The sequence below is a fragment of the Loxodonta africana genome, chromosome 5 (genome assembly GCF_030014295.1).
Source record: "Loxodonta africana isolate mLoxAfr1 chromosome 5, mLoxAfr1.hap2, whole genome shotgun sequence".
In the NCBI taxonomy this organism is placed as follows: domain Eukaryota; kingdom Metazoa; phylum Chordata; class Mammalia; order Proboscidea; family Elephantidae; genus Loxodonta; species Loxodonta africana.
Window position 1 is genome coordinate 117,706,022 of NC_087346.1, and position 26,025 is coordinate 117,732,046.

The window sequence follows — 26,025 nt, forward strand, 5'->3', positions numbered from 1 at the left end:
AAAACTTTAGTGGTCTGGATAGAAGATCAAACCTGAAGATCAAGCCATAACATTCCCTTAAACCAAAACATAATCCAGAACAAGGCCCTGACTCTCTTCAATTCTGTGAAGGCTGAGAGAGGTAAGGAAGCTTCAGAAGAAAAGTTGGAAGCTAGCAGAGGTTGGTTAGTGAGGTTTGAGGAAAGAAGCCTTCTCCTTAATAAGACAGTGCAAGGTGAAGCAGCTAGTGTTGATGTAGAAGCTGCAGCAAGTCATCCAGAAGATCTAGCTAAGATAACTGATGAAGGGGGCCACACTGAACAACAGATTTTCAATGTAGATGAAGCAGGCTTGTATTGGAAGAAGACGCCATCTGGAATTTTCATAGCTAGGGATAAGTCAATGCCTGGCTTCAAAGCTTCAAAGGACAGGCTGACTCTCTTATTAGGGGCTAACGCAGCTGGTCACTGTAAGTTGAAGCCAATGCCCATTTACCATTCTGAAAATCCTAGGGCCCTTAGGAATTATGCTAAATCTACTCGGCCTGTGCTCTATAAATGTAACAACAAAGCCTAGATGACAGCACATCTGTTTACAACATGGTTTACTGAATATTTGAAGCCCACCATTGAGAACTACTGCTCAGATAAAAAGATTCCTTTCAAAATATTACTGCTCATTGACAATGTATCTGGTCACACAAGAGCTCTGATGGAGATGTACAATGAGGTTAATGTTGTTTTCGTACCTGCCAATACAACATCCATTCTGCAGCCCATGGATCAAGGAGTAATGTCAACTTTCAAGTCTTATTATTGAAGAAGCTTACTTTATAAGGCTATAGCCGCCATAGATAGTGATTCCTCTGATGGATCCAAACCTGCAACGTCTCTGAGGTATGCCTGTACAGTGGGCATTAGAACTACAAATTAAACAGAATTTCCAACTACTTCTTGGCCATTTGGAAACCCTGGTGGCACAGTGGTTAAGAGCTACAACTGCTAACCAAAACGTCGTTAGTTCGAATCCACCAGGTGCTCCTTGAAAACCCTACTGGGCAGTTCTACTCTGTCCTGTAGGGTCACCATGAGTCGGAATTGACTTGACGGCAGTTTTTTTTGTTTGTTTTTTGTCTTTTTAATGCACAACACTGCATATAAGAATTGTGAGTAATTCCTTACCCTCCTGGAATTTATCCTGCTGTGGATGTTTGAATCAGACCAGCAACAATTAAAGACATTAGGTACACCTAATTACTTCATTCAGGGCAACGGTGGTTTAGTGATGGAATTCTCCATTTCCATGGGGGAGACTTGGGTTTGACTCCTGGCTGATGTACCTCAGATGCAGCCACATATCTCTCAGTGGAGACTTGTGTGTTGCTATGATGCTGAACAGATTTCCAGACTAAGATGGACTAGGAAGAAAGTCCTGGTGATCTACTTCCAAAACATCAGTCACTGAAACCCCTATGGATCACAATGGCCCAATCTGAAATTTACTGAATACCATTTTGTTCCATAATTGGGAAGCCAAATAATTTCTTAACTAGATACATAAAAGAATTAAACAGGCCAGAAACACAATAGGATTTAAGGAGGATGGAAATGTGCATGGGCTGGGAAGAACTTGTGGAGCAAGTGGGACCTAGCTACTCTGTGCAGGGAAGGATTTGAAAAGGTGGAAGAAGGAGGAAAGGGCATTCCAGGTCAGCATTACTGCCCAAGGCCTCATGGAGGAAGTGATGTCTGAAGACAGTTGCAAGGGGGAAGGAGTTTGGCAGGGTGCCGAGGGGAAACTGCAGGTGCAAAGGGACAGAAGCCTGGGAGCAAGAGGTGTTTAGGCACCAATAGTTCAGCGCACCTGGACCTCAGAGGAGAGTTGGAGAAGTGGTAGGAAATGAGAATGAGAAGATGGACCTTGTGCCTGTAAAAAATTGGAAGCTATTGTTGTTATGTGCCATCAAGTAGATTCTGACTCATAATGACCTTATATGGTAGAGTAGAACTGCCCCATGCGGTTTCCTAGGCTGTAATCTTTACTGAATCAAATCACCAGGTCTTTTGTCTGTGGAGCTGCTGTTGGGTTCCAACTGCCAACCTTTCAATTAGCAGACGAGTGCTTAACCCTTGCATCACCAGGGTTCCTTGGTTGGAAGAGATTGAAGGCTTTTGTGTAGGAATATATGTTAAAATTGGTGTCTGGGGAAGGTTGATCCAACAGTAAAACATATTTAGGTAAAATGTAAAATGTTTATACCATTCATTCTTGTTGTGTGCCATCTAGTCGATTCCATCTCATAGGGACCCTATATGACAAAGTAGAACTGCCCCATAGGGTTTCCTAGGCTGTAATCTTTATGTGAGCAGATCACCAGGTCTTTTCTCCCACAGAGCAGCTGGTGGGTTGAAATGCCGACCTTTCGGTTAGCAGCTAAGTGCTTATTGAGGGCCTAGCAAACTAATACGCAAAGATGAATAAGACTCATTCCTACTCTTAAGAAGTTCACTCTCCAGTGGGAGAAGACCAACTATTACAAGATAGTATAAGCTGTTCCTTAATTTAGTTTATGACATTATATGTGGCAGGTGTTGTTAGTTTTCTACTCAATACCCGTGCCTTCTTCATCTTTGGGAATAGAAACCAGTTTCGTTTATAAAACAATGTGCAAAGCCTCAGGCAATAGATGATGCTTAGTCTAGGCCAGTGTTTCTCAACCTTTATTTCATTATCACCCCCTACAAACCCAGAGCATTTTAGACACTATTTTCATAATCGCCCCACCCATGAAATTTTAATACCATGCATAGACTATATACCTGTTTATGTATTGTATATATATATCTGTGCCTTATATATATAAACAGTAAAATGTTTTCAGCCTCCCCCCCAAAAAAAAAAAATTCTCACCCTTAGGAATGATATCAACACCACCACTACAACAACGCCTTAACCTATTACCAATCCCACTACCTTCCCATCCCTCACCCCTCTCCCCATTAAGAATGCGCAGCCTAAGCTATTCTATTTCCTGTTTCCCTGTCTCTCTCACAACTGAGGTGGTCAAATAACCCAGTTCTAGCCAATGACACCAAAACTGACATCTGTTTGGAAGGTTTCTGGGAAAATTCTTGTTTTCCTGGGGTGGGGGGGAAACAGCCACTGCCAGTTCAGTTTCCTTCCCACCACCACCCAGCCCCAACCCTCTCAAAGGAGGCACAGTGCTGGAAACTGCAGCTGCCATCTCAAAACCATGAAAAAAGACTGTCAGAACAACCACGCAGAAAAAAAGAGTATCATTGAGCCACTGTGTGCCAGCAACACAGAATTCCAGACTGCTTGTTATGTAAGAAAAATAAATCCTGATTTTTTAAGCTATTGTTAGTCAGGTATTGTATACCTTGCAGCTGAAAGCATTCCTAACTGATATAGTGTCTCATGAGCTATAGCTGTCCTAGTATCATCGTAAGAGTTGTTGCTACACCAAAACCAGAGAAAGAAAGATGCACAAAAACAAAACATGTAATCAGGAATATTACACAAATCAAACGAGAAGTTTCCCTTACATGTTTAAAAAGAAAACTTGCTCCTTCGCTAAACTAATCCACTGTTCAAATAATTTCAAAATATCCCAACTAATATTTGGTATTTTAAAACTAACAAACTTTTAGCTATTTGGTATGACTGTATAGAGAAATGGCCACGAAAGGGACAAGATAATTTTCATTCTTTTTACCAGAATGAATAAATATATCTTTATTTATCTAATAGGTGTGTCTTTTAAAATGTTCATAAATCAGTTATTTTTAAATTGGATATTTATGATGAGTAAGGAAAACGCACTTACAAAAGATTCTTTTGGAAATCTTTGCACATGTTAAAAATTTTTAAATATCATCTGTATTCACCACTGGGATATTTTCTATTTTGCTTAAATTCTGATATTACAAAAAAAAAAAAAAAACCTTGCCATTGAGTCAATTCCAACTCACAGCGACCCCATAGGATAGAGTAGAACTGCCCCACAGGGTTTCCAAGGAGTGGCTGGTGGATTCAAACCACCCATCTTTTGGTTAGTAGTCAAGCTCTTAATCACTGTGCCACCAGGTCTCCTATCAAAGTAGAAGACCCGAAAAACTCAAAATCTTTCTAAATCTTAATAAGTAAGATTTAGTTTTAGACTTAAAATTTTCAAACATGTAGTTTCTTTCAAAATGTCAAAATAATTATTAAATCAAATTCATTTTACTAGTTTCATTATTAACCTCATACCATAAATTGACTTTCTTTTGATAAGGTTTGATAAGGCTTATTAACACTTTTTTATTACAAAAATAATACATGCTCATTACATAAGATTTAGGAAAAAAAGAAAAAACATTAAAAACTCATATGTAGTCTTACCACACATTAGAGAATAACTTTTAAAGTATCGGTTTATTTACTTCCATATTTTGAATTTGTGTGTAAAATATGGAGGTAAACCTTTTTTAAACCAGAAACACAGAGTTTTATATTCTGAGTTTTTTATGAGTAACTAAGCATTCTTCCGAAATAATATTTAATGAATGTTTAATAAGCTGAAAGATAATTTATTTAACCATATCTTTCTGTTGGGCATTTGAGGTGGTTTTAGGTTTCTCTATTACAAAAAAAAAAAAAATTGTTTCTACTCAAACCCTAAAAGACTGTAAAGGCAACTGAATTTTGTTATTTATCTTACTTTTTATCAGTTATTGGTTAGTTAATAAGTAGTACTTAAGAGTTTTTACACACCCTGAAAATTGACAAAGGAAACATTATATATATTGGGGATTTTTATATTTATATTTATAAATATACTTATACTATAATTGATAAAATGATGAATTACATACCTGCTGAGAAACAAGATAAGTCATGCCCAAATGAATAAAAGAAGGAGCACAACATTTAGACTCCAGATAGCGCGAATGAACGTAGGAAAACTTAAAAAGTGTGATCATTTAAGCCCTCAGAAGAAAGTTTAAGATAACATAACTTATCTGGTTATGGTTTAGAAAAAAAAAGTGAAAATGAACTTAAGCTGAAAACGCTGATGATTTCTTTTCTTGAGTACAAAATTGCATAATCTAGTTTTTCAACTGAAAACCCTGAGTCTAGTGCCTATTGTAAGAAACACTTCTGTTTTTCCTTCCATAGATCTGTGTGACAGGTCTGTCCTGGATGACTGTCATATGGGCCACCCTGGGACAAATCCAAAACTATTGGTTTGGGTTTTGAACTTTTGATCCAAGGTTTACACAGAGCCCCACCACCACCAAAATGTGAAGACTGTCCATGTATTTTCATAGCTCTAGAATTTAATGGACACATTGCCACGATCTATATTTTAATTGTTTTTCCTGAGATGCAGAGGCTAAACAAAAAGAAAAGATAACAACAAGCCTCAGAAAAAATACCCATATTTGCCCTTTGTTAATTCGAATAATCCTTTTAAGCATTTTTATTGCATTTCTGGCACCTTGGGAAGCAATCTTTACTTTAAGCTTCTTTCTACAGATGTGCACATCTTAGAGGGAAAGGAATGGAATGATGGTATTTTTAATGCGTAAAAACTTAGATAAACTTAATTAAATAAATACAAATAAAATGTACGCAAACGTATTTCAGTTAAAAGGCATAGGCCACATTTGCAACAATAAGCATGTTTTATTATTAGACTTTTAAAAGCCTGCATTATTTCAAGTATTTCTCTGATATTTCCAGATATTCTGTGTCTAGAAATAGAGTGATGCTGTGATTTTCGCAGATGTAGGAAATTGTGGTAGAGTCAATACGTAAGGTTTTTCTGCCTTCTCCCCTCTTGTACCTGTTCTCCACGCTCCGTCATCACCACCACAGAAAGAGAGATGATCAATGCAAACTTCAAGTTATGGCCCACAAATATTGGGGCTTAAGGAAAATCAAGGTTTACCAAAGGAAAGTACAGTATATCAAAGGGAATTTCTGTAGCAGTTCAAATCTACCAGCCACTCCTTGGAAACCGTATGGGTCAGTTCTTATAGGGTCGCTATGAGTCAGAATGGATTCGATGGCAACCTTTTTTTTTTTTAAGGGTTTTGTAGTTGATGTTGGGAGTTTTACATCATGTAAAATTTGAATTCAAATATCTGGTTTTCCTTTTCCTCTTTAGAAAGAGGAATCACAGGCATCATTTTCAGGTCACGACTGGAACAAAGACAGGCAAAAATTCTTGTCACAACTGAGAAAAAAATGCAAGAAAGGGAGGAAAAGTTTCATGGTGTGGTATGTGCACGTCACAGTGCTGGAGAAGCGATAGCTAGACCAGGAGTGAGGGAAGACAAAGGAAAAAGTAGGGTTTTTGCCTGGTGCAGGAAGCCCTGAAAGGAAGGAAAAGCAGCAGGAAAGAGACAGGTTCTAGTCAGGTCCCTGCATCAGCCACTCCGTTGCTAGGTGGAGTGACAAGCTGGGGAAGCCATATCCAGGAGATAAGAGGGATAAGAGAGTTTGCTCCAGGCTTTTGGTGTTCATGGAATATTCCTGTTTTGAGGCCTGTAACCGAGGATCCTATGATGCAGTAGGATTATTAAAACACATAATGAAATTGGCAGGAAACCTAGTCATAAGTGTAGAATAATTAAAATGGTTATAGAAGTTGAGGTGCACTAATTATTTGGATATATTGTTACAGATTTTCTACCTCAAAGATAAGATAGTGGGTTGAATTGGGTCCCACAAAAAGATATGTTCAAGTCCAATCCCCCTTCCCACCCCCCAGCTGATTGCTGTCAAGTCCATTCCAACTCATGGTGACCTTATAGAACAGAGTAGAACTTCCCCACAAGGTTTCCAAGGCTGAAAATCTTTACAGAGTCAGACTGCCACATCTTTCTCTCATGGAGTGACCGCTGGGTTCGAACTGCCAACCTTTCAGTTAGCAGCCAAGTATTTAATGACTGCACCACCAGGGGTATTTCCTCACTCCCCAGTACCTGTGAATGTGACCTTATTTGGAAACAGGTCATGTTAAGATGTGGTCATACTAGATTAGAAACCCATTGCTGTCAAGTCGATTCTGATTCCTAGTGACCCTATAGGACAGAGTAGAACTGCCCCACAGAGTTTCCAAGGATTGGCTCGTGGATTCAAACTGCCGACTTTTTGGTTAGTGGGCGAACTCTCAACTACTGTGCCAACGGGGTTCCTTACTGGATTAGGGTGGGCCCTAAATTCAATGACTGGTGTCTTTATAAGAGAAAGGAGAGGGAGGTTTGGATACAGAGACACAGACAGGAGAATGATGTATGAAGACAAAGCAGACATTGGAGTGATGCATCTGCAAGCAAGAGATCATCAAGGATTGTTGTTAACCGCCAAAGTTAGGAGAGAGGCATGGGGCAGAGTCTCCCTCAGACCCTCCCTCCAATACTATTATTTCAGACTTCTAGCTCCAGAATAAATTTAAGAGAATAAATTTCTATTGTGTTAAACCACCCAGTTTATAGTAATTTGTTGGAGCAGCCCTGGGAAACCAGTAGAGATCTACAATTCTTTCGCTATCCTCAGGCTAAGAGAACCTTGACTCATTTCACAATTCATTTACCCAGGTACACATACATTTTTTCTGGAGGGTTGAGGATTGGTGCATTTCCCCTCCCCACCCTGTGGCTCCCCAACTCTAAGGCCATGACATGATAACATGATTTCATCTTATCACTTGCAGAAGAGTTGGCTAATTTAAACAGGTGGGTTTGGGGGAAGAAGACTTAGGCCCTATCACGGTCCCAGTGAACAGGGGATTAACAAAGGCATGATCTTTCAACCAAAAACAGCCAGTTCCCTGAATTACAAGTTGGGCACCCACTAATGGTAGAGGGTCAACTGGGTTTCTACATAGGAAGAGAACTACCCCCAAAGTCATCAGGGCCCAACCAGATGCTCAGCTTCAGAGAAGAAAACTTACATCTTCCACTCAGAAGCAATTGCATTATGCTAACAGCAGCCTGGCTGGCTATCTGATTTTCATAGAAGGGCATCAGTTGACCCCACACACCACTCACTACCCTCTGGAGTTTCAAATCTGTATTTATAAGCTGCCTTGTTTATTGTACCACCCATGGTATCAAATAACAGCAGGTAAGACGTTAAAGTAAAATCTTGAAAGGCTGCTTTCCCAAAGGGGAACTGACCCTGGCTTCATTTATGAGAATTCAGAATTAAGGCCCCCCGCCCCCCCCCCAAAAAAAAAAAACCAAACTCAGTGCCATCGCTATAGGGTCATTATGAGTCAGAATCAACTCGACAGCACTGGGTTTGGTTTTTTTTTTTGGGGTCCCAAGAGACTAGAGGCCCTGATGACGGGCAATGTGAAAAATTCTTTAAAGTAAAAGAATGGTCTGCAGTATAAAGTTAGAAGACTCTGAAACGTTAAAGGCCTTTTGAAATCTTATTATAATACTAAAATTATTCTAAAGCCAGGCGAAGTAGATCATCTTAGTATCACAGCTACAGTGATGTTTACCTCCTCCGATGTACAGACAGCCTCTTAGATAGGAGTTCTTAATTTGAGGCCTGTGGACCCCGGGAGTCCGTGCATGGGCTTTAGAGGGTCCATGAGGGATACCCAAAGTTCCAGCTACTGCACCTCACGTGTAGTCACTATCCATCTGTCAGTGGAGGCTTGTACATTGCTGGGATGCTGAACAGGCTTCAGTGGAGCTTCCAGACTAAGACAGACTAAGGAGAAAGACCTAGTAATCTACTTCTGAAAAATTAGCCAGTGAAAACCCTATGGATCACGACAGTCTGATATGCAACCAATCATGGGGATGGCACAGGATCAGGCAGCATTTTTTTCGGTTGTGTGTAGGATTACCATGGCTTGAGGGCCAACTCAATGGCTACCAGCAGCAATAAATCCCTTAAAACTGTATGGCAAATGTGCATGTTCCTGTATATATGCTTTTTCTCCAGGAGAGAGTTTTTCGTTCTCCTCAAGCTCTCAAGGGAATTTGTGACCAAAAACTGGCTAGGAACCACTGCGTTAAAGTGTAAGCAAATCAGTTCATGAAAAGCCCTATCAGCTGGGGACTAGGACAGTCAGCAGAGGTGCTTGTTGAGGGAGGTCTGACTTCAGGTGTCAGTCTCCTGCACGTTCAACAGACCCTGCATCGTGCCTCCAATATTAAGAAGGGTTGTTGAGTAAGTCTTTGATTTATCATGCCATGTCCCAAGAGACTAGAAGCCCTGATGACGGGCAGTGTGAAAAATTCTTTAAAGTAAAAGAATCATCTGCAGTGTAAAGTTAGAAGACTCCAAAATGTTAAAGGCCATTCGAGATCTTATTATAGTACTAAAATTACTCTAAGGCCATGTGAAGTAGATAATCTTAGAATCACAGCTACAGTGATGTTTAGCTTTGATATGTTTATTTTGTGAAATATTGTTGTTATGGCATATGTCTAACTCTTGTTACTATTTTAATTGCTAGAGTGCCATTATATAAAGTGCTACATTTCATTAAAAAAATTATACTTTCTTTCCTTCTTTAATGTAATGTTATCATACCTTAAGGCCCAAGATGTTTTCTGGACATATCACGCCCACATTCTATTGTGTGTTTATTCTTAATTACCACCTCCTAATGAATTGACTTGATGGCACTGGGGGGGTAATGGTTTGAAACCACCACCCATTTCTCAGTTTGTCATACTGGGTAGCCTACATGTTGCTATAATCCTGGAAGTTATGCCACTGGTATTTCAAATACCAGCAGGGTCACACATGGTAGACAGGTTTCAGCAGAGTTTCCAGACCAAGATATACTAGAAGAAAGATCTGGCAATCTACTTCCAAAAATTAATCAATGAAAATCCTATGGATCATAAGAGAATATTGTCTGATATAGCGCTGGAAGATGAGCCCCCTAGGTTGGAAAGCACTCAAAATACACAATGGCCCCAACAATGGACTCAAGCATACCAACAATTGTGAAGATAGCACAGAATGGGTGATGTTTCATTCTGTTGAACATGGGGTCACCATGAGTTGGAACCAATTCGATGGCAGTTAACAACAATAATGGTTTGAAGTAGACTGTTCATGGGTCCTAGACTTCCCTATGATCATTTCTCTGTGCTACTACCTTACAGTTCCCCTGTTCATAGCTACTTTCAGTTGGTTCAAATGTCTGAGAAAAGTTGTTTAACTCTGGAAGGGAAGTCTGTGGCATAAACTATATCCCATGAAGGAGCATCACAAGTACCAAGCCAAAAAACCAAACTCATTGCCGTTGAGTCGACTCCTGTTTTTGTTTGTTTTGATAGATTCAGCACAATAATGTATCCCTTCTGGGCTTTTGCTGTTTTCATATTTCTTGTACATCATAAAGTCTTAGATGCTGAGCCTTCAGGTAACCACACAGCCTCACCCCAATACATTCATACACTGACATACATTCCCAGGACCAACCCAAACTATTACCTCTGGTCTGTTAGTATTTCTTGAAGGATGGTCTACAGACCATTTGTAGCTGAATTTTTATGGGGTTGAAGAGCTTGTTAAAAATGCATATTCCTGCCAACCCCCAGATCAACTGGACCAGAATCCATGGAGGTGGAACCTAGGATGCTGCATTTGTTCACACATCCACCATCCATCCAGGTGATCTTAAGCACGCTAACCTTTGAGAACCCATGATTTAGAAGAATTATTTCCTCTCTATTTTTGGTCCTGCTGCTTTTTTTTTTTAATCAAAATGATCTATTTTCACATCCATCTTGCTTATTTTTCATACCTCTCCCCTTAAACTTTAAAATTTCTTAAGTTCACTTACAGACTTTGTCCAGATCTTTTCATTACCCACACAGCGCTAAAACAAAAATCTGCTATTTCACCATTCTTTATCACACTGATTGCTTTCACTTTTTTATGCTCCCATTTAATCTTCATTTATAACGAAGTCAGAAAGTAAGTGAAATTTTGAATCTTGCTTTTCTAACTTATCATATTGTTGTTGTTGTTCTCAGGTGTTCTTAGGGTCGGTTCCGACTCATAGCAACCCTACGTACCACAGAACGAAACACTGCCCAGTCTGCGCCATCCTTACAATCGTTGCTATGCTTGAGCCCATTGTTGCAGCCATTATGTCAATCCATCTCATTGATAGTTACGAAAATACATTGATATGATGAACTTATTATCCTATCAAATAGATTTTCATAACTATCATAATTATGACTTTTAATGGCTACAAAATATTCCATGCAGTTAATGTTGCTAGAACATCTATTGTTTAGTATTGAGGCTATTTTCAGATTTTGATGTAAAAAAAAAAATACAATGAATGATTTTATGCATGTTATTTTTCTTCCTTTGAATTATTTATTTAAAATGAATTTTCAGAGATAGAATGAACAGATCAAAGTATAAAAGCATTTTAGTGTCTCTTCATACTCACTGCCAAATTGTCATATATGCTACTTTACAAGAAAAAAAGATCTAGCAATCTACTTCTGAAAATTACCCAATGCATTTTAAAACTGTAGCATTTTATACAGTTCTTCAGTGGTGTGCTGGTAAATATTAAAGAACAGGATCTCCAATAAAAAGGGTAGGGGCCTGATTTATAGTGTTTGCTGGTTTCTCTGGTGTTAATACTCCCACCACAGCCAATTTCAAGCTAGTAACACGGCATCACTGAACACAGAGTTGGAAAGAGGTACTCGTTATAAGATATTTCCATCACACGGAGTAATAAAAGTAAATAACTCCAAGATCATAGATAACTGCAAAATGTAGTAAATAATTGGGAAGTGATAAGTTTTGAATATTTGTTACCTTTCTTTTTAATATAATTTATTTCATTATAGATTTATATAATTTAATTTTTAATGGCAGCACAGTGGTTAAGAACTGTGGCTGCTAACCAAAAGACTGGTAGTTCGAATCCACCATCCATTCCTTGGAAACCCTGTGGGGCAGGCAGTTCTACCCTGTCCTATAAGGTCACTAGGAATTGGAATTAATTCAAAGGTAATGGTTTTATGGTTTTTTTTTTTTTTTTTTTTTGGTGTTTAATAACCGGCTTGCAAAATTTCTAAAAATATTACAATCAGCTCTTGCAAAAGAATATAGGCTGGCTCCCGCACATCACTGCACCTGCCTCACTGATATTTTGCAAATGCACATCTTAGTTTTTCACTGAAGCATTGAAAACGTATTTCATTCCCATCTGTGCCACTAACAATAGCTATGCTTTTAGGTTAGCAGATTAGAACATAATGAAAAAAAAGGATAGAATGGGAGAGCTGTCTCCTATCTGGGTCAACTAATTCTGCCCACTCATCCCCCATTTGGGTAATGCTCTCCTTGGGCATTCATTTTACTGGCATTTTTCCATGAGGTCATCTATACAAACTACTAAATCATTTACTTGCTCAAATGCTGGACTGAATGGATGACTATAAGCAGTTCTCATGGCAAATGTGATGAGAACTGTACCTTATGTTACTTAACCACTCTCTTCTTTGGTTTTTCTTTTCTACGAAATGGGGAAGAGGTCATTGCTGACTTTAGTTTTACAAGAACTAAGCACAGAGATAGGAAGTCTCCATTTTACACTCCAAGACCCCACTGAGCATTCAGTAATGCTCTGAAACTTCCAAAAGTAATTCATTAGTATACTATTTTAAAGGAAAAGAGGAATGGGACTGTGATTTGGCACTTTCTGCCTAAAAGCGAATCCCTTTCTTTGGGTTTTTCCTGAGTAATAACAAATAGCTTTTCTACCTATTAAACACTTCAGAGTTTTTAAAGAAATGAAGACCTACTTTTGCGTGTTAAAATGTAAATATGGTTGGCAAAAACCATCTTCTTGCACACATGCTTGACTCAGTAATCCCACTCTTAGGAATTCATCCTAAGGAATAAATTTAAAAGAGTGAAAATATGTTCTATGTGACCATATAAATCACAGCAGAAAGAGGATCAACTTGTCTCATTTCAGCACTTGCTCAACTTATCATTTCGGTCCTGGGACCCTGAAATAATTTAATTCTATGATTTTTTTTTCAGTGCTGGAAAGGCACAACTGCCTCCAAATCACTTGGGTAGGGGGACGGGAGAGGGGGAGGGAGGAGTTTCCCGGACCTCATTCTAAGATTGGGGCATGATACATAAGAATTCCTATTTTTAAAAGTTCCCCAAGTGGTTTTGATGCTCAGCCAGTTTAGGAACCACTATTCCAGTCCAGAGCGAGACAAATCAATATCTTCCCTGAACGATTGTCCATTTCCAGAGAATAGTGCCTCAACTTCAAGTCAGGGCATCGAGAAGTTGCTCAGGGTATTTAAGCAGGTGCTAGGGTCAAAATGACTAAACAGCCAAGGAGGAGGAGCCATATGCATCTGACACCCTTTCACCTCCCTTTATTCATCCTTTCCATCTCTGATACGCCCTCCTTGCTCTCACTGCCCCCCAGCACTCAATACTGTCATGCTGTCTTCTAACCCCCACTTTGACAATCCATCCTGATTTGTGCCCACCCCTTTCCATACACAAAGGCCCAAGTTTTCCTTCCTTATGTGGGGCTCTAGAGGGAAAAGTCCGTCAGTAGCACAAACAGTGGTTACTCAGCTGCTAACCAAAAGACTGGCAGTTTGAAATCACCCAGTGGTGCCGCGAAAAAAGGCCTGAAGATTTGCTTCCAAAAGGTCACAGCCAAGAAAACCCTATGGAACAGGGTTCTTTCTGTAACACATGGGCTTGCCACGAGTCGGAATCGACTTGAAGGCAACGGGTTTGGTTTTTAGGGTTTTCTAGAAGGAAAATAATTTTATTATTTGATTCATCTGTACACATAATTGAGAATCCCTTGCATAACTAACATACCAGCAGTATTTGCATTTTTAAAAGGTGATTTACTAACCCCAAACAATCTTTAATCCAGAGAGAAGAACAGAGAAACGGCATGCCCTTAAAAAAAAAAAAAAAATTTTTTTTTTTTTTCACCCACACCCATGCAGCCAGAACCTAAATAAGCACTTTGGGCACCTGTCATCAAAATTAGTCACAACTGAATAGAAATGGATTTTTAGCTATGCCTTCCTAGCATTGAAAAAAAAAAAACGTAGAATTAAATTATTTCAGATAAGTAGCCAAGGAAGAAGAGTCGCGCTCTCTGCCTCTAAAAAAAAAAATTCCAAACACCTCGATAATTCCACCCAAGTGTTCAGAGAGCAACAGCAACCACAGATGAAGTTACTCAGAGGAGTTCTCTTATAAGCCTGACAAACTGGTATGGAAAGGCTTGAAAAATCAGTTTCTAATCTTGTTTGCCTTCTTTCATATGCGCTATCGCTATAAAACACCCAAACCCTGTGGCTGGTCCATAATCAGTACTCCAAAAATGTTAACTCCCAACCTCCACCTGTCACCCCTACTTTGAAAGAAATATTGTCATAAAAAAGTTAGTTTACAGATATATCTTACTCCCAAGGAAGAAATCATATCATTTTTATTTTCATGTCCACAGCCAAAGTATTAATAAGAATCACAGTAGCTACATTTATTGAGAGTTCATTTTCTACCAGGCCTTTAGGCTTAAATGCTTTAGACATTTTTATCTCATTGTATCCCTAACCTCTGAGGTAGGTATTTTCAGTTATTATTACTGTTGTTATCATTACAGCTATGTTACAGATTTTTTTTAAATCTAAGGAGTGAGAAGTTAAGTAACTTGTCCAAGGTTCCCCCAGCTCAGAAGCAATAGAACCAGAATTCAACACAAGGCAACCTGGCTTTAACGTCCAGGTTCTTATCCACCACACTGTTTTGATTGTTATTATATGGATGCAAATATTTCATGGTCCAGAAAAAAAGGGCCCTAAATTATTATATATATATTTCCTAAAGGAAAGACCAGAGAAAGCAGCAGCAGCATATCCATAATATCTCATTCAGGCATGCAAACCAAGTAACATATTTCATGGAATTTTTTAATTGGCTTTTAGGAATAGAGACTTGCTTGTAACGTGCCAACCAACTCATCTTCCCAAGAGGAAGGCCACTTTAATTACCAGATGGTTGAAAGTCCTCCTTAAAATGTAGTAACCACAGAGTTCTGACCAGTATCCCAAGTCACACGAAAAGCTTCTCTGCATAAATGGTGTGCTAAGGACAGACAGAAGTGCCTGGGTGGTGCAAAGAGTTAACATGCTCAGCGGCTAACTGAAAGGTTGGAGATTTGAGCCCACCCAGAGCCATGTTGGAAGAATGGCCTGGGGGTCTACTTCTGAAAAATCAGCCATTGAAAACCCTATGGAGCACAGTTCTACTCTGACACATATGGGTCATGAACAACTCTACAGCGACCGGTAAGGGGAGACAGTGAAGGGCAAGTGGTGGACCACAGATGTGGAGGAGATGCATAAAGGAGCCCCAAAGGATGAAGGTGCAAAGATTGCCAGGCTCCCCCTCAAATGGAATTCTGTGAGAGCTGTGAAAGCTGATAAGGAGTCTAATGGTATAACAAGACTGGAGAACCATTAAATGGAGCCCATTCTCCTCAGTGGTCTCTCAAAGTCCTGTATGACCTGTCCACACACTAACTTTCCAAACTTACCGCCCGATGATGTATAAAACAAATTTTCGTCTCTTCTCGGATCAGTCTCCTTAAGTGGGCTAGTCATCTGCAGTCAGTCTCATCTTTGTGCCTTTGCCCACACATCCTCTCAGTCTGAACTAAACTTCCCCTTCCCCATCTACTTAAACCTCACATCCGTCCAGGCCTAGGTCTTCCTGCCTAGTTCACCCTAAGTCCCCTTCTCAGAACTCTTGTAACTCTTGAAGCTTATGCAACCCATTCATCGCTTAATTCCCACCTTATGCTGCTTCCTAAATTTACTTCTTACCATGACTACCAGATCACAAGTCCTTCCAAACACAGATGTCTTTTTATTTCTCATATATCCTCCACAGCACCATCTTAGGTTCTTACCAATAAGCAATAATCAACTACTTGTTGCTTGCTTGAATGCTTCAATAACAGTTTTAATTTCATAAAGCACCTAAAACTGGGGATTTCCCAAACTTTGTTTAGTTATAGCCCAGGCTACTTACCAGTATGTCCCCAAATTCAACCATCTCATAAAACTAAATTTAATTCTAAAATATATACTTATACACCATATATCACTTTTAGAAAGAGGACATTAGTGTCGGCAACAGGTGAAACAAGCTAGGAATTTCTGATTCAAATCTACATCATCTGGATTTCGGTCCTGTTTCTTTCCTAAACTAGAAAAACTTTTAACTCATATTTGCACAACTAAAGGATCTTTAGATTTCCTTCATCAAGCACTACGTGATATTTAAACTGGTCATATATCTGAGCTCAGTCATAGTCAGTCACAAGCATATGAATTCTCTAGGAGAACATCTAGAAAACTAAAAAGCCAAATTTTATAACTTTTAATGCTTCAAAAACTACATGCCTCTTGCTCAGACTTCACTGGGGATGGATGCCAGAGCACCCCCCTGTTACAGATTGAATTGTTCCACCCAAAAATGTATACCCACTTGGCTAGGCCATGGTTCCTAGTATTGTGTGATTGTTCTCCATTTTGCCATCTGATGTGATTTTCCTATGTGTTGTCAAATCCTACCTCTATGATGTTAATGAGGCAGAATTAGAGGCAGGTATGTTAATGAGGTATGATTCCATCTACAAGATTAGACTATATTTTGAGTCAATTTCTTTTGAGATATAAAAGAAAGAAGCAAGCAGAGAGACAGGTAGGCCTCCCACCACCAAAAATGCAGAGCCAGGAGCAGAGCATGTCCTTTAGACCTGGGATCCCTGCGCTGAGAAGCTCCTAGGCCGGGGGAAGATCGATGACGAGGATCTTTCCCCAGAGCTGACTGAGAGAGAATGTCTCAGTCCTCTGGAGCTGGCCCACTGAATTTGAACTTCTAGCCTCCTAGACTGTGAGAGAATAAACTTCTGTTTGCTAAAGCTGTCCATTTGTGGTATTTGTTATAGCAGCTCTAGATAACTAAGACACCCCCCAACCCCTGCATTAGCTGTTTCCATGTTTTACAACAGATAGAAGACAGTAGCCTAGAGTAAAGCTACATAAAATTAGAAAGTGTTCCATTGACACTGAAGAAATACTTTAAAAGAAGCCAAAGTCTTACCTGTTGTGGAATGCCAAAGAAATTTGTTGACACCAAAATGAGTGACTCCGGAAGTCAAATTCGTTCAGTGCAGGTGGGTAAAAACAAAAGCAACTTGGGCCCTTTCACCGCTGTGATTCCCTTCTAGGATCAATATTGACCCACTCCCTAAGAATACAACTGATTGACATTTGAAGAGCTAAAAATATATGAGTTGGACAGGTAAAGAATCCAACCCAAGATGTTGCGTTAGTGTGCGTGGTGCCTGGAGCTGCAGGAACAATCCAAATGCGACAAAAGAGATTAGCAAGTTCCTGTGCTGAAGTCAATTTCCTGTAGCTGGCTTCTCCACCGTAGGGGTTTCATTTGTGTGGGTTTTGGGGTGTAAGTGTGTGTACATGTGTGCACGTTTCTCTCCATGAGCATATGAAACTTCCCCAGATAAGAGGCAGAAGAAGGCCTTTGCAGCAAGGCTAGGTTTGTATTTAATTTACCCGGTCCCCAGTCCCCCAGGCCACTTTCCTCACTCTCCTCCCCCATTTTCCACCAGCAAATCACTGACATAAGACTGAGGAAAAGAAGAGTGAGAAACCAAGATGATTCTTTAAGGAAATGGAAGCAAGCAAAAAAAAAAAAAGAGCCTGCTTCACTAAATTGATTAAGCTTAGAGGAAAAAAAAACTTACGACTTATACTTCAGCTTAGTCACCACACTAACTATGGAGAGAAAATGGTGGTGGTGGGGTGGGGGGGTTGTTGTTCTGGCTTGGTTTATTAATAGTTACTAGATAATTTGGAAAGAACATCATCAGTCACATTGAGAACTCAAGCAGCCCCATCATGCATCCACGCTTTTATGGGCACCTGTGTTGTAAGATACTTAACTATGACTTGTTTCAGACTCCTCAGAGTTTCATCATTTGCCTAAAAACACAAATTTACTTGTTTTGTCCTTCTGAGCAATCCAGGTGTACAGACCAACTGCAACTATTGAGATGATGGCTCAGTTGCCTAAACCCACAAATGTAACTTTCATAATATGATCTCACTCCTCGTGCCTAAGATCCCAGAAAAATAATTAATGCCACTGACCAGGGTGATATCTTGGTCAGCATACCTACGTGCCATAGGGATAATGTCAACCACGGTCAGGCCCACAAACATTTATAGAGCACCTATTATGTGCAAGATACAGCGGCGGGTCCTTGGGTGGAGGTGGGGAGCACAAAGATGTAGAAGATGGAATCTCTTCTTATGGTCAAAGTCAAGTGAAGGAGACAGACAAGAACATAAAGGAGATGCTGTAAGTCAGGATCTATTTAAGTCCCAAACCTCTCACAAAGAATTCTGGGACATCAAAAAAAGAAAAAAACAACAATCAGCTGCCATTGAGTCCATTCTGACAACCCGTATGTGTTAGGGTAGAACTGTTGTTCTACTATGAGAACTAACTGTTGTCATGACTGTGACCTTTCAGAAGCAAATTGCCAGGCCTTTCTTCTGAGGTGCCTCTGGGTGGGTTCAACCACCAACCTTTCAGTTAGTAGCCAAGCACTTAACCATTTGTGCCACCCAAGGACTCCTCTGGGACACCAGTTACTGGCGTTGTGTGCCATCAAGTCGATTCCAACTCATAGCAACCTTATAGGACAGAGCCCATAGGGTTTCCGGAGCAGCTGGTGGATTTGAACTGCCAGCCTTTAGGTTAGCAGTCTGAGCTCTTAACCACTTTGTCACCAGGGCTCCAGAGTCAGGTATAAAGGAAAGCGAGTGCAACCATTTTGCAAGCTGAAGTAGACATCGAAATTTGACGCAACAGTCTAGAGAATAGTCTCATGATAGCCTAGAGAAGCTTGGGTGGATTCCAGGAGGTCCCAGAGACCAGTATTCAACAACTTGGTGAATTCCTCATCCTTGAAGACTCAGAATCCTGTTATCTGCCTAATACTATGCACTGCAGAAAAGCACAAAGAACAAGACAAACATCAAGCCCTGTCCTCACAGCACCTAAACCCTAGTGCGGAAGACAAACAAAAGATATTCAAGTAAATGTGATAATCACAATTTGGGTAAGCATTGTACTGAGAATCGAAGGGGCTGAGCTAGAAAAGACAATATCCGCTTCCTAGAGATGGTCAAGGAGGGCCTCTTTCAGCAGCTGATATTTAAGCTGAGACCTAAAACCGTGGTTCTCAGCCCTGGCTGAAAATCAGAATCGTCTGAGAAGCTTTTAAAAAATACCAGTCCTGCTGAGTTTCTGTTAATGGTGGTGAAATAATTTGAAAACAGATAGTGGTGATGGTTGCACAACATGATGAAAGCATCAATGCCACTGAATCGTACAAGTAAAAATGGTTGACTTGGCAAGTGTTTTGTTTTATGTATATACAAATGCTCCTTAGAAGCAAGGATGGTGAGACTTCATATCACGTACTTTGGACATGTTATCAGGAGGGATCAGTCCCTGGAGAAGGACATCATGCTTGGTAGAGGATCAGTGAAAAAGAGGAAGACCCTCAACGAGATGGATTGACACAGTGGCTACAACAATAGGCTCAAGCATAACAATTGTGAGGATGGTGCAGGACCAGGCAGTATCTCGTTCTGTTGTACATGGGGTCGTCGCTATGAGTCGGAACTGACTTGACAGCACCTAACAACAACAATATATATATTGCTGTGTGATATATATACATCAAGCAATAAAACATAAATTTTTATATGCATATCACACAATAAAACAAATAAAAAATATCTATAAATTATAGCAATGGTAAAAATCTATTGCAATATCCACAGAAACAATGAGAAGTTGTCTTCTAAAGATCCAGTTGCCTTCTATCTTGCCTTGTAGAAAAAAATTTAGAAAAAATGTGGTAATTCCCACTGAGTTCCACAAAAGTAAAATATGTTTCTAACTGGTCAGAGAATCAAACCTGATCAATTTTAAAACAACAGTAAAAATTATTGTTTTTCTGAACCCCATCCCCCCCAAAATACACCAGTACCTAACCTGTTCCCCCCCCCAAAAAAAAACATACCAGTGCCTTGGTTCCACCCCAAAGATTTAATTGGTCTGAGGTGGGGCCTGAGTATCAATATTATTTTAAACTCCCCCAATTATTTTAATGTATAGCCAGCCACCACTCGAAAGGATAAGGAGGAAGTAGCCGAGGGAGAGTAGAAGGAAGGACATTACAAGCAGAGGCAGTATGTGCAAAGGTACTGTGGTGGGAAAGAACTTGGCGTGTTCAAGGAAGCGAACAAAGATTAATATGTCTGAAGTATGGTCACGGAGTGAGAAGACAGTACAAGATGAGAATTCACAGAGATGAACACACACTCATCAAGCTCACAAGAAACTCTAATATGAACTCAAGCATCAATATGTTCATATACAGTAAGAACTCAATCTGCCAGGTGAGGTCCTTGAGTTCTCTGGACAGCACATTACCTCTTTCTAGAAAATTCTCCATGAAAAGCCAAATTACCATTGTGATGTTATTAGGTGAGCAGAACATATAGCTTCTGGATACTTTATCCTTGGTTTTAATCATCAAAGAATTGAGGCCAGCTTATAAAGATACACCACTCATTTTTCAGCGGAGGCTTAGGTGTTGCCATGAGGCTGAACATGTTTCAGAAGAGCTTCCAAACTAAGACAGACTAGGAGGAAAGGCCTGGTGATCTACTTCTGAAAAATCAACCAGTGAAAACCCTATGAATCATAACGGTCTGATTCGCAACCCATCATGGGGATGGCACAGGACCAAGTAACATTTTGCTCAGTTGTGCATGGGGTCACTGTGAGCCAGGGGCCGATTCAACAGCAGCTAACAACAACAGTAAAGATACATACTCTTTAGCAAGATAAAACAAATTAAAAACAAGAAATTAAAAAATAAGGGCAAGAGGGAAAATGAAGACAAAAATCAAGCTAAAACCAGGGGTGAGGATGATATGGAAAACATATGCCACATGATTCTAAAGCTTTTTAGCAGCCAATGTGAAGAGAAAAACACTACCAAATAGAAAATTTAGTCCTTATTGAATAAAAATGAATTCTTTGCTCAAGATGACAATGACATCCAGGCTTCCCGATGCTGAGAAATTTTGCCCTGGGGCCTCACAGAGAGAACCATCCTGGCCGAAGTGACTAAACACAGCCAGCGACAAGTTTTGTGAGACGGTTTCTTACATTGTTCTCAGTTGCCTGTTCTGTCTGACGGGTGATTTCATCTCACCAAAGAGGTCACTAGAAGCAATCCTTTCAGTGCTTTTAGGGGAGGGTATGGAGTCCCTGGGTGGTGCAAACAGTTAACATGCTCAGTTGCCAACCAAAAGGTTGGAGGTTTGAGTCCCCCGAGAGGCACCTCAGAAGACCGTCCTGGTAATCTGCTTCCCAAAAGTCAATCATTGAAAATCCGATGGAGCACAGTTGTATTCTGACACATATGGGATCACCATAAGTCAGAGTCAAGTTGATACCACTCTCTCTCTTTTTTTTTGTTTAGCCCTCTTCTCTGTCTATCTATATCGTTCTTTTAATGGGCAGGGTAATGAAAAAAAAAAATGGGTGAGGGGAGGAAGCAAATAACTTAAAATGTTGTTGTTAGGTGCTGTCGAGTCAGTTCTGACTCGTAGCAACCCTGTGTACAACAGAACAAAACACTGCCTGGTCCTGCACCACGCTCACAATCGTTGCTACATTTGAGCAACTGGTTAGGAGAAATTATGGCGGGAGATTCATATACTGTGGGCTGTCCCAGGACGCTGCTCTGCTGGACTGATTTAAATCCAAAGATAAAGATCAACTCCAAATATGCTTCAGAAAATTCACAGTAAAAGACTTTTCTCCTCCAAGCTTATAAAAGATTTGGTGTAGCAAGGAGTTCAAAACCGGTTGTACTTCCAGCAAGAGATCCAGGAGTTTGGCTCAGTTTCCCAGCTGGAGGTAGGATGGGCATTCCCTTAAGAAAGCAAAGAATAGCTTCTTAATCCCTTTAAGAAAGCAAAAAGACAGCTGCCTGCGTGGACAGCCCTCCTCTACCTTCAGTAAAACGTGAGACCAGGCTCTGCCCTGTGGGAAACAGATCGAGGCACCACAATCATTGAGAGGAAATACCTCTCGCTCTTTTTTGTTTGTTTGTTTAGCACTCTTCTCTATCTCATTCTTTTAATGGACAGGATTATGGGTGAGAGGAGGAAGCAAAAAACTTAAAATGTTGTTGTTGTTAGGTGCCATCGAGTTGGTTCTGACTCATAGCAACTCTATGTACAATTCAAGGCCTCAGGCCTTGTGCACCTTCTCCACAAAAGGGTATGCACACCCTGGGGTCAGGACAGCTTCGGTCTGTCTGTAGGCCACAGCAACCCCTGGATGGTGCTGGGAAGGGTGTTGCCAGATCTGGCTGCAATACTTCCTTCTCCCTCCTGGCTCCTTGGCCCGCCACCCCTCCTCTTCTGTTGGACTTGTTCTCTCAGTATACGTAACTGTCACTTTCAGACGTTCTAATATCCCCGGGCTGGGTGTTTCCTCCTATTCCTGACTGTGAGAAACAGTTTTCCTATTGCCTTTTATGTAGGTTTAATCTCTATGTATGCAGTCCTTGGGTGGCACAAATGGTTAAGTGCTGAACTATTAGCCAAACAGTTGGCAGTTTGAACCCACCCACGGGCACCTAGGAAGACAGGTCTAGACATCTGCTTCCAAAAGGTCACGGCCTTGAAAATCCTATGGAGAATTCAACTCCGCACACATTGGGTCGCCATGAGTTGGAATCAACTTGATGACAACTAACAACGAGAACAAGCTTCACACATAGTTTAATTTCAGAGGGATTTTCTTGGGAGCTAGGGGGATCAGGGATGGCGATCTAACTTTCTTCCTTTCCTGGAAATACCTCTCCCTCTTTTTTGTTTGTTTGTTTGTTTAGCACTCTTCTCTATCTCATTCTTTTAATGGACAGGATTATGGGTGAGAGGAGGAAGCAAAAAACTTAAAATGTTGTTGTTCTTAGGTGCCATCAAGTTGGTTCTGACTCATAGCAACCCTATGTACAACAGAACAAAACACTGCCCGGTCCTACATCATCCTCACAATCATTGCTATGTTTTAGGCAATTGTTGCAGCCATTGTGCCAATCTATCTCAATGAAGGTCTTCTACTTTTTCACTGACCCTCTGCTTACGAAGCATGATGTCCTTCTCCAGGGACTGGTCTCTCGTGATAACATGTCCAAAGTAGTGATACAAAGTCTTGCCATCCTTGCTTCTCATGAGCATTCCTCCAAGACAGATTTGTTCGTTCTTCTGGCAGACCATGGTATATATTGAAACTCAGAGAGAGGGAAGGGAGCTAAGGGTATGGAGTTTCTACTAGGAATAAGTCTCTTGTTATAAACCACATTCGTCCCTTCTTCCAAGAAGCCTTCCATGACTACCACCCACCCCTACCACAAGCCCAGGGAAGGTGTTGTCCAGTGGGCTTACACAACACCCTATGTTAACACTGCCTGAGCCCCAACCCACCTGCCCTGTAATGTCCAGTTCAGAGGCCCTGGAGGGCTGAGCCTGACCTTGCTCACTCATGTATCCCTGGCACCAAATAGTCACTCAAAAACCATTTGCTGATTGATATTCTCATCGAATAGTCAGAATCGCCTTCTATGGTAAACATTTTAAACCTATTCTATAGCAAAGGAAACTGAGACTCCAACTGGTTAGATGGCTTGTGTGAAACCATACAGCCAACAAAAAAACAGAACCAAGATTCCCTCGTCTGTCTTGGCTCTTCACACTGCTGCTTCCTAACAGAGTGAGCCAGGCCACTGTGGAGAGGGAGGGGAAGTCGGGGTCCTGAGGTCAAAGGTCCATGTTCTCTCTCCTGAGACCCTCTTCACTGAAACTTGCAGGCAAACAGCAGCCAGGACAGGTGAGGGTTAAAAAGCAAAGACTTGCTTTCTCAAAAAAGTCTTCATTTGAAATACTCACTGACATGACAGAAGAACAGCTTATTTTCTCTTTAACAGTCTCCTAAGAACAAGGATTTCTTTTACTGAGGGTGTTTAAATAATCTGACAACAGTCCATGCACCCTGTACTCAAGCTCATTTCAAAGGCATTCTGCCATTTACAGCAGATAGAACTCTTATACGCAATTGTGAATCCGAACCTGTACTTTGAAACCTGGCATTACGAATCATTTAGTACTAAATTATTTCTAACCTGAGGTAGTGAGATGCCCCCTGCACTCCTTTCTCACTATTAGTGTATTAACTGAAAAGATTTAGATTTCCTGGCTGACTTTTAATGTTTACACAGACCTCATTTGTGACATGCCACCTAATAAAAGATGTTCATGGGTTGTGAAGGTAGGAAACAAGGACTAAAACCTGGTCTGAACGTTTTGAGTTTCAAACCCAGGGTATTACTGTCATACTATCATTATTCTTATCCAGCTTCCTACTAAATGATAAACAACTGTATTAAAACAAAACAGGCATCCCTTCTGACGGACAGATTTCATAGTGGGCGGCCTTGTAAAATGTCAGCTCGTCTTAAGAGAAAAAGCTTAATTCTGATGTGTCACTTTCAATGTAAAAATACTTTCAGATGAAATACCCTTTAAAATTCTAAACATTAAAATATCTGAGAAATTCACCACAGGCTAGAAATCACATGAATGATTTCCTCTTTCTGCATTTTAATTCGTTATAAACAACAGCCTCTCTAACCTGATAAGAATATCATTTCAAGCATCTTCTCTCTTTCCTCTTATAGCCATAACCATAAAAACACCATTTCCCCCCTGCTGTCATTCTCATCATCTCTTTTCTCTTTAAGTATTTTAACATAACATAATGCATTGCTTTTTTGTTTCAGTGAATATTAGGTTCCCAGGATTCTCAACCGCCGTTTTTATCTTGGTTTATTTGTCCCGTATAACTGTGTTTATCTAGCAAACACTCACATCCGGGTTCTTTTTTTATTGCAGAGCCATAATTCATAACAATGCAGGGTCTTGTTCCAGAAGGTGAAAGCACCCAAGTCATAATTCAAGTTATGACTCTATAGTTGTAGTACAACATTAAAAAAAAAAAAGTCAAAGCAGAGCTAATGTACCCCAAGGCCCATTACCCTTCAAAGTAGTTCCTTGGAGTTAATGTACTTTTCAGACATCACAGACACTAGTCAAAGTCCTTTTAGAACCTTTTTACGATACCCTTTGCAAAAATAAACTACAAAATAAAACCGGTATCACTGTCACCTCTTCACCACTTGTTTTTGACCCCAAATATTATCCGTGTTACTCACTCACCTTAGTCACTGGACGTAGCTCCAAATAGCCGTCTCCAACAACGAAATCCACTCTAACAGACTAAGATTTGTTATCATTGAAGAAATTTAAAACACTGTGCTTTGGGCTGAGAGATCAAATCCAGAAGAGGAGTTTGCAACGTGAGGTAAGAGCAGCATCTCTGGGTCAAGTACACAGACTTCCAGGGGCTAATGCAAGGCACCCAACACCACCTCTGATGCAGAATTCTTGTTTGCTTAGAAAAGAAGGGCATCACTCCTTTTTCTCGCACTCATGTTTTATTCGCTGCGTTGATAGGGATCTTCAGTTTGGGCACAAACATCACAGGATAACTGCAACCCAGAACACCTGCTCATAGCGGGTGTTGAAAACATTTCAGTTAGAAGGCAGGGCAGACCCGTGCTCATTTGTCATCTCTTCAAAATACCAGATCTCCTGCACAGTCCCAGAGGGAACGGGCTGAAGCTTGCATGCTCAAATCATTCTGAAATTTGGGAGAAAGCACACTTTTGGATTCAGATAAAGTCCAGCATCCCTTATTACTAAGGAT

The 26,025-nt window shown here is 40.3% G+C and overlaps 1 protein-coding gene across 5 annotated transcripts in view; it reads right to left on the reverse strand.

Moving 5' to 3' along the window:
* Positions 1–25,821, reverse strand: part of RHOH (ras homolog family member H) — a 63,586-nt gene extending 37,765 nt beyond the window's left edge. For 2 of the 5 annotated variants that reach the window (XM_010591428.3, XM_064285912.1), the window contains exon 1: positions 15,605–17,167. The gene's annotated coding sequence lies outside the window, so the exon portion shown is untranslated. The other 3 variants (XM_023549821.2, XM_023549820.2, XM_023549822.2) reach the window with 3 other exon arrangements.
* Between the last annotated feature and the right edge of the window lie 204 nt (positions 25,822–26,025).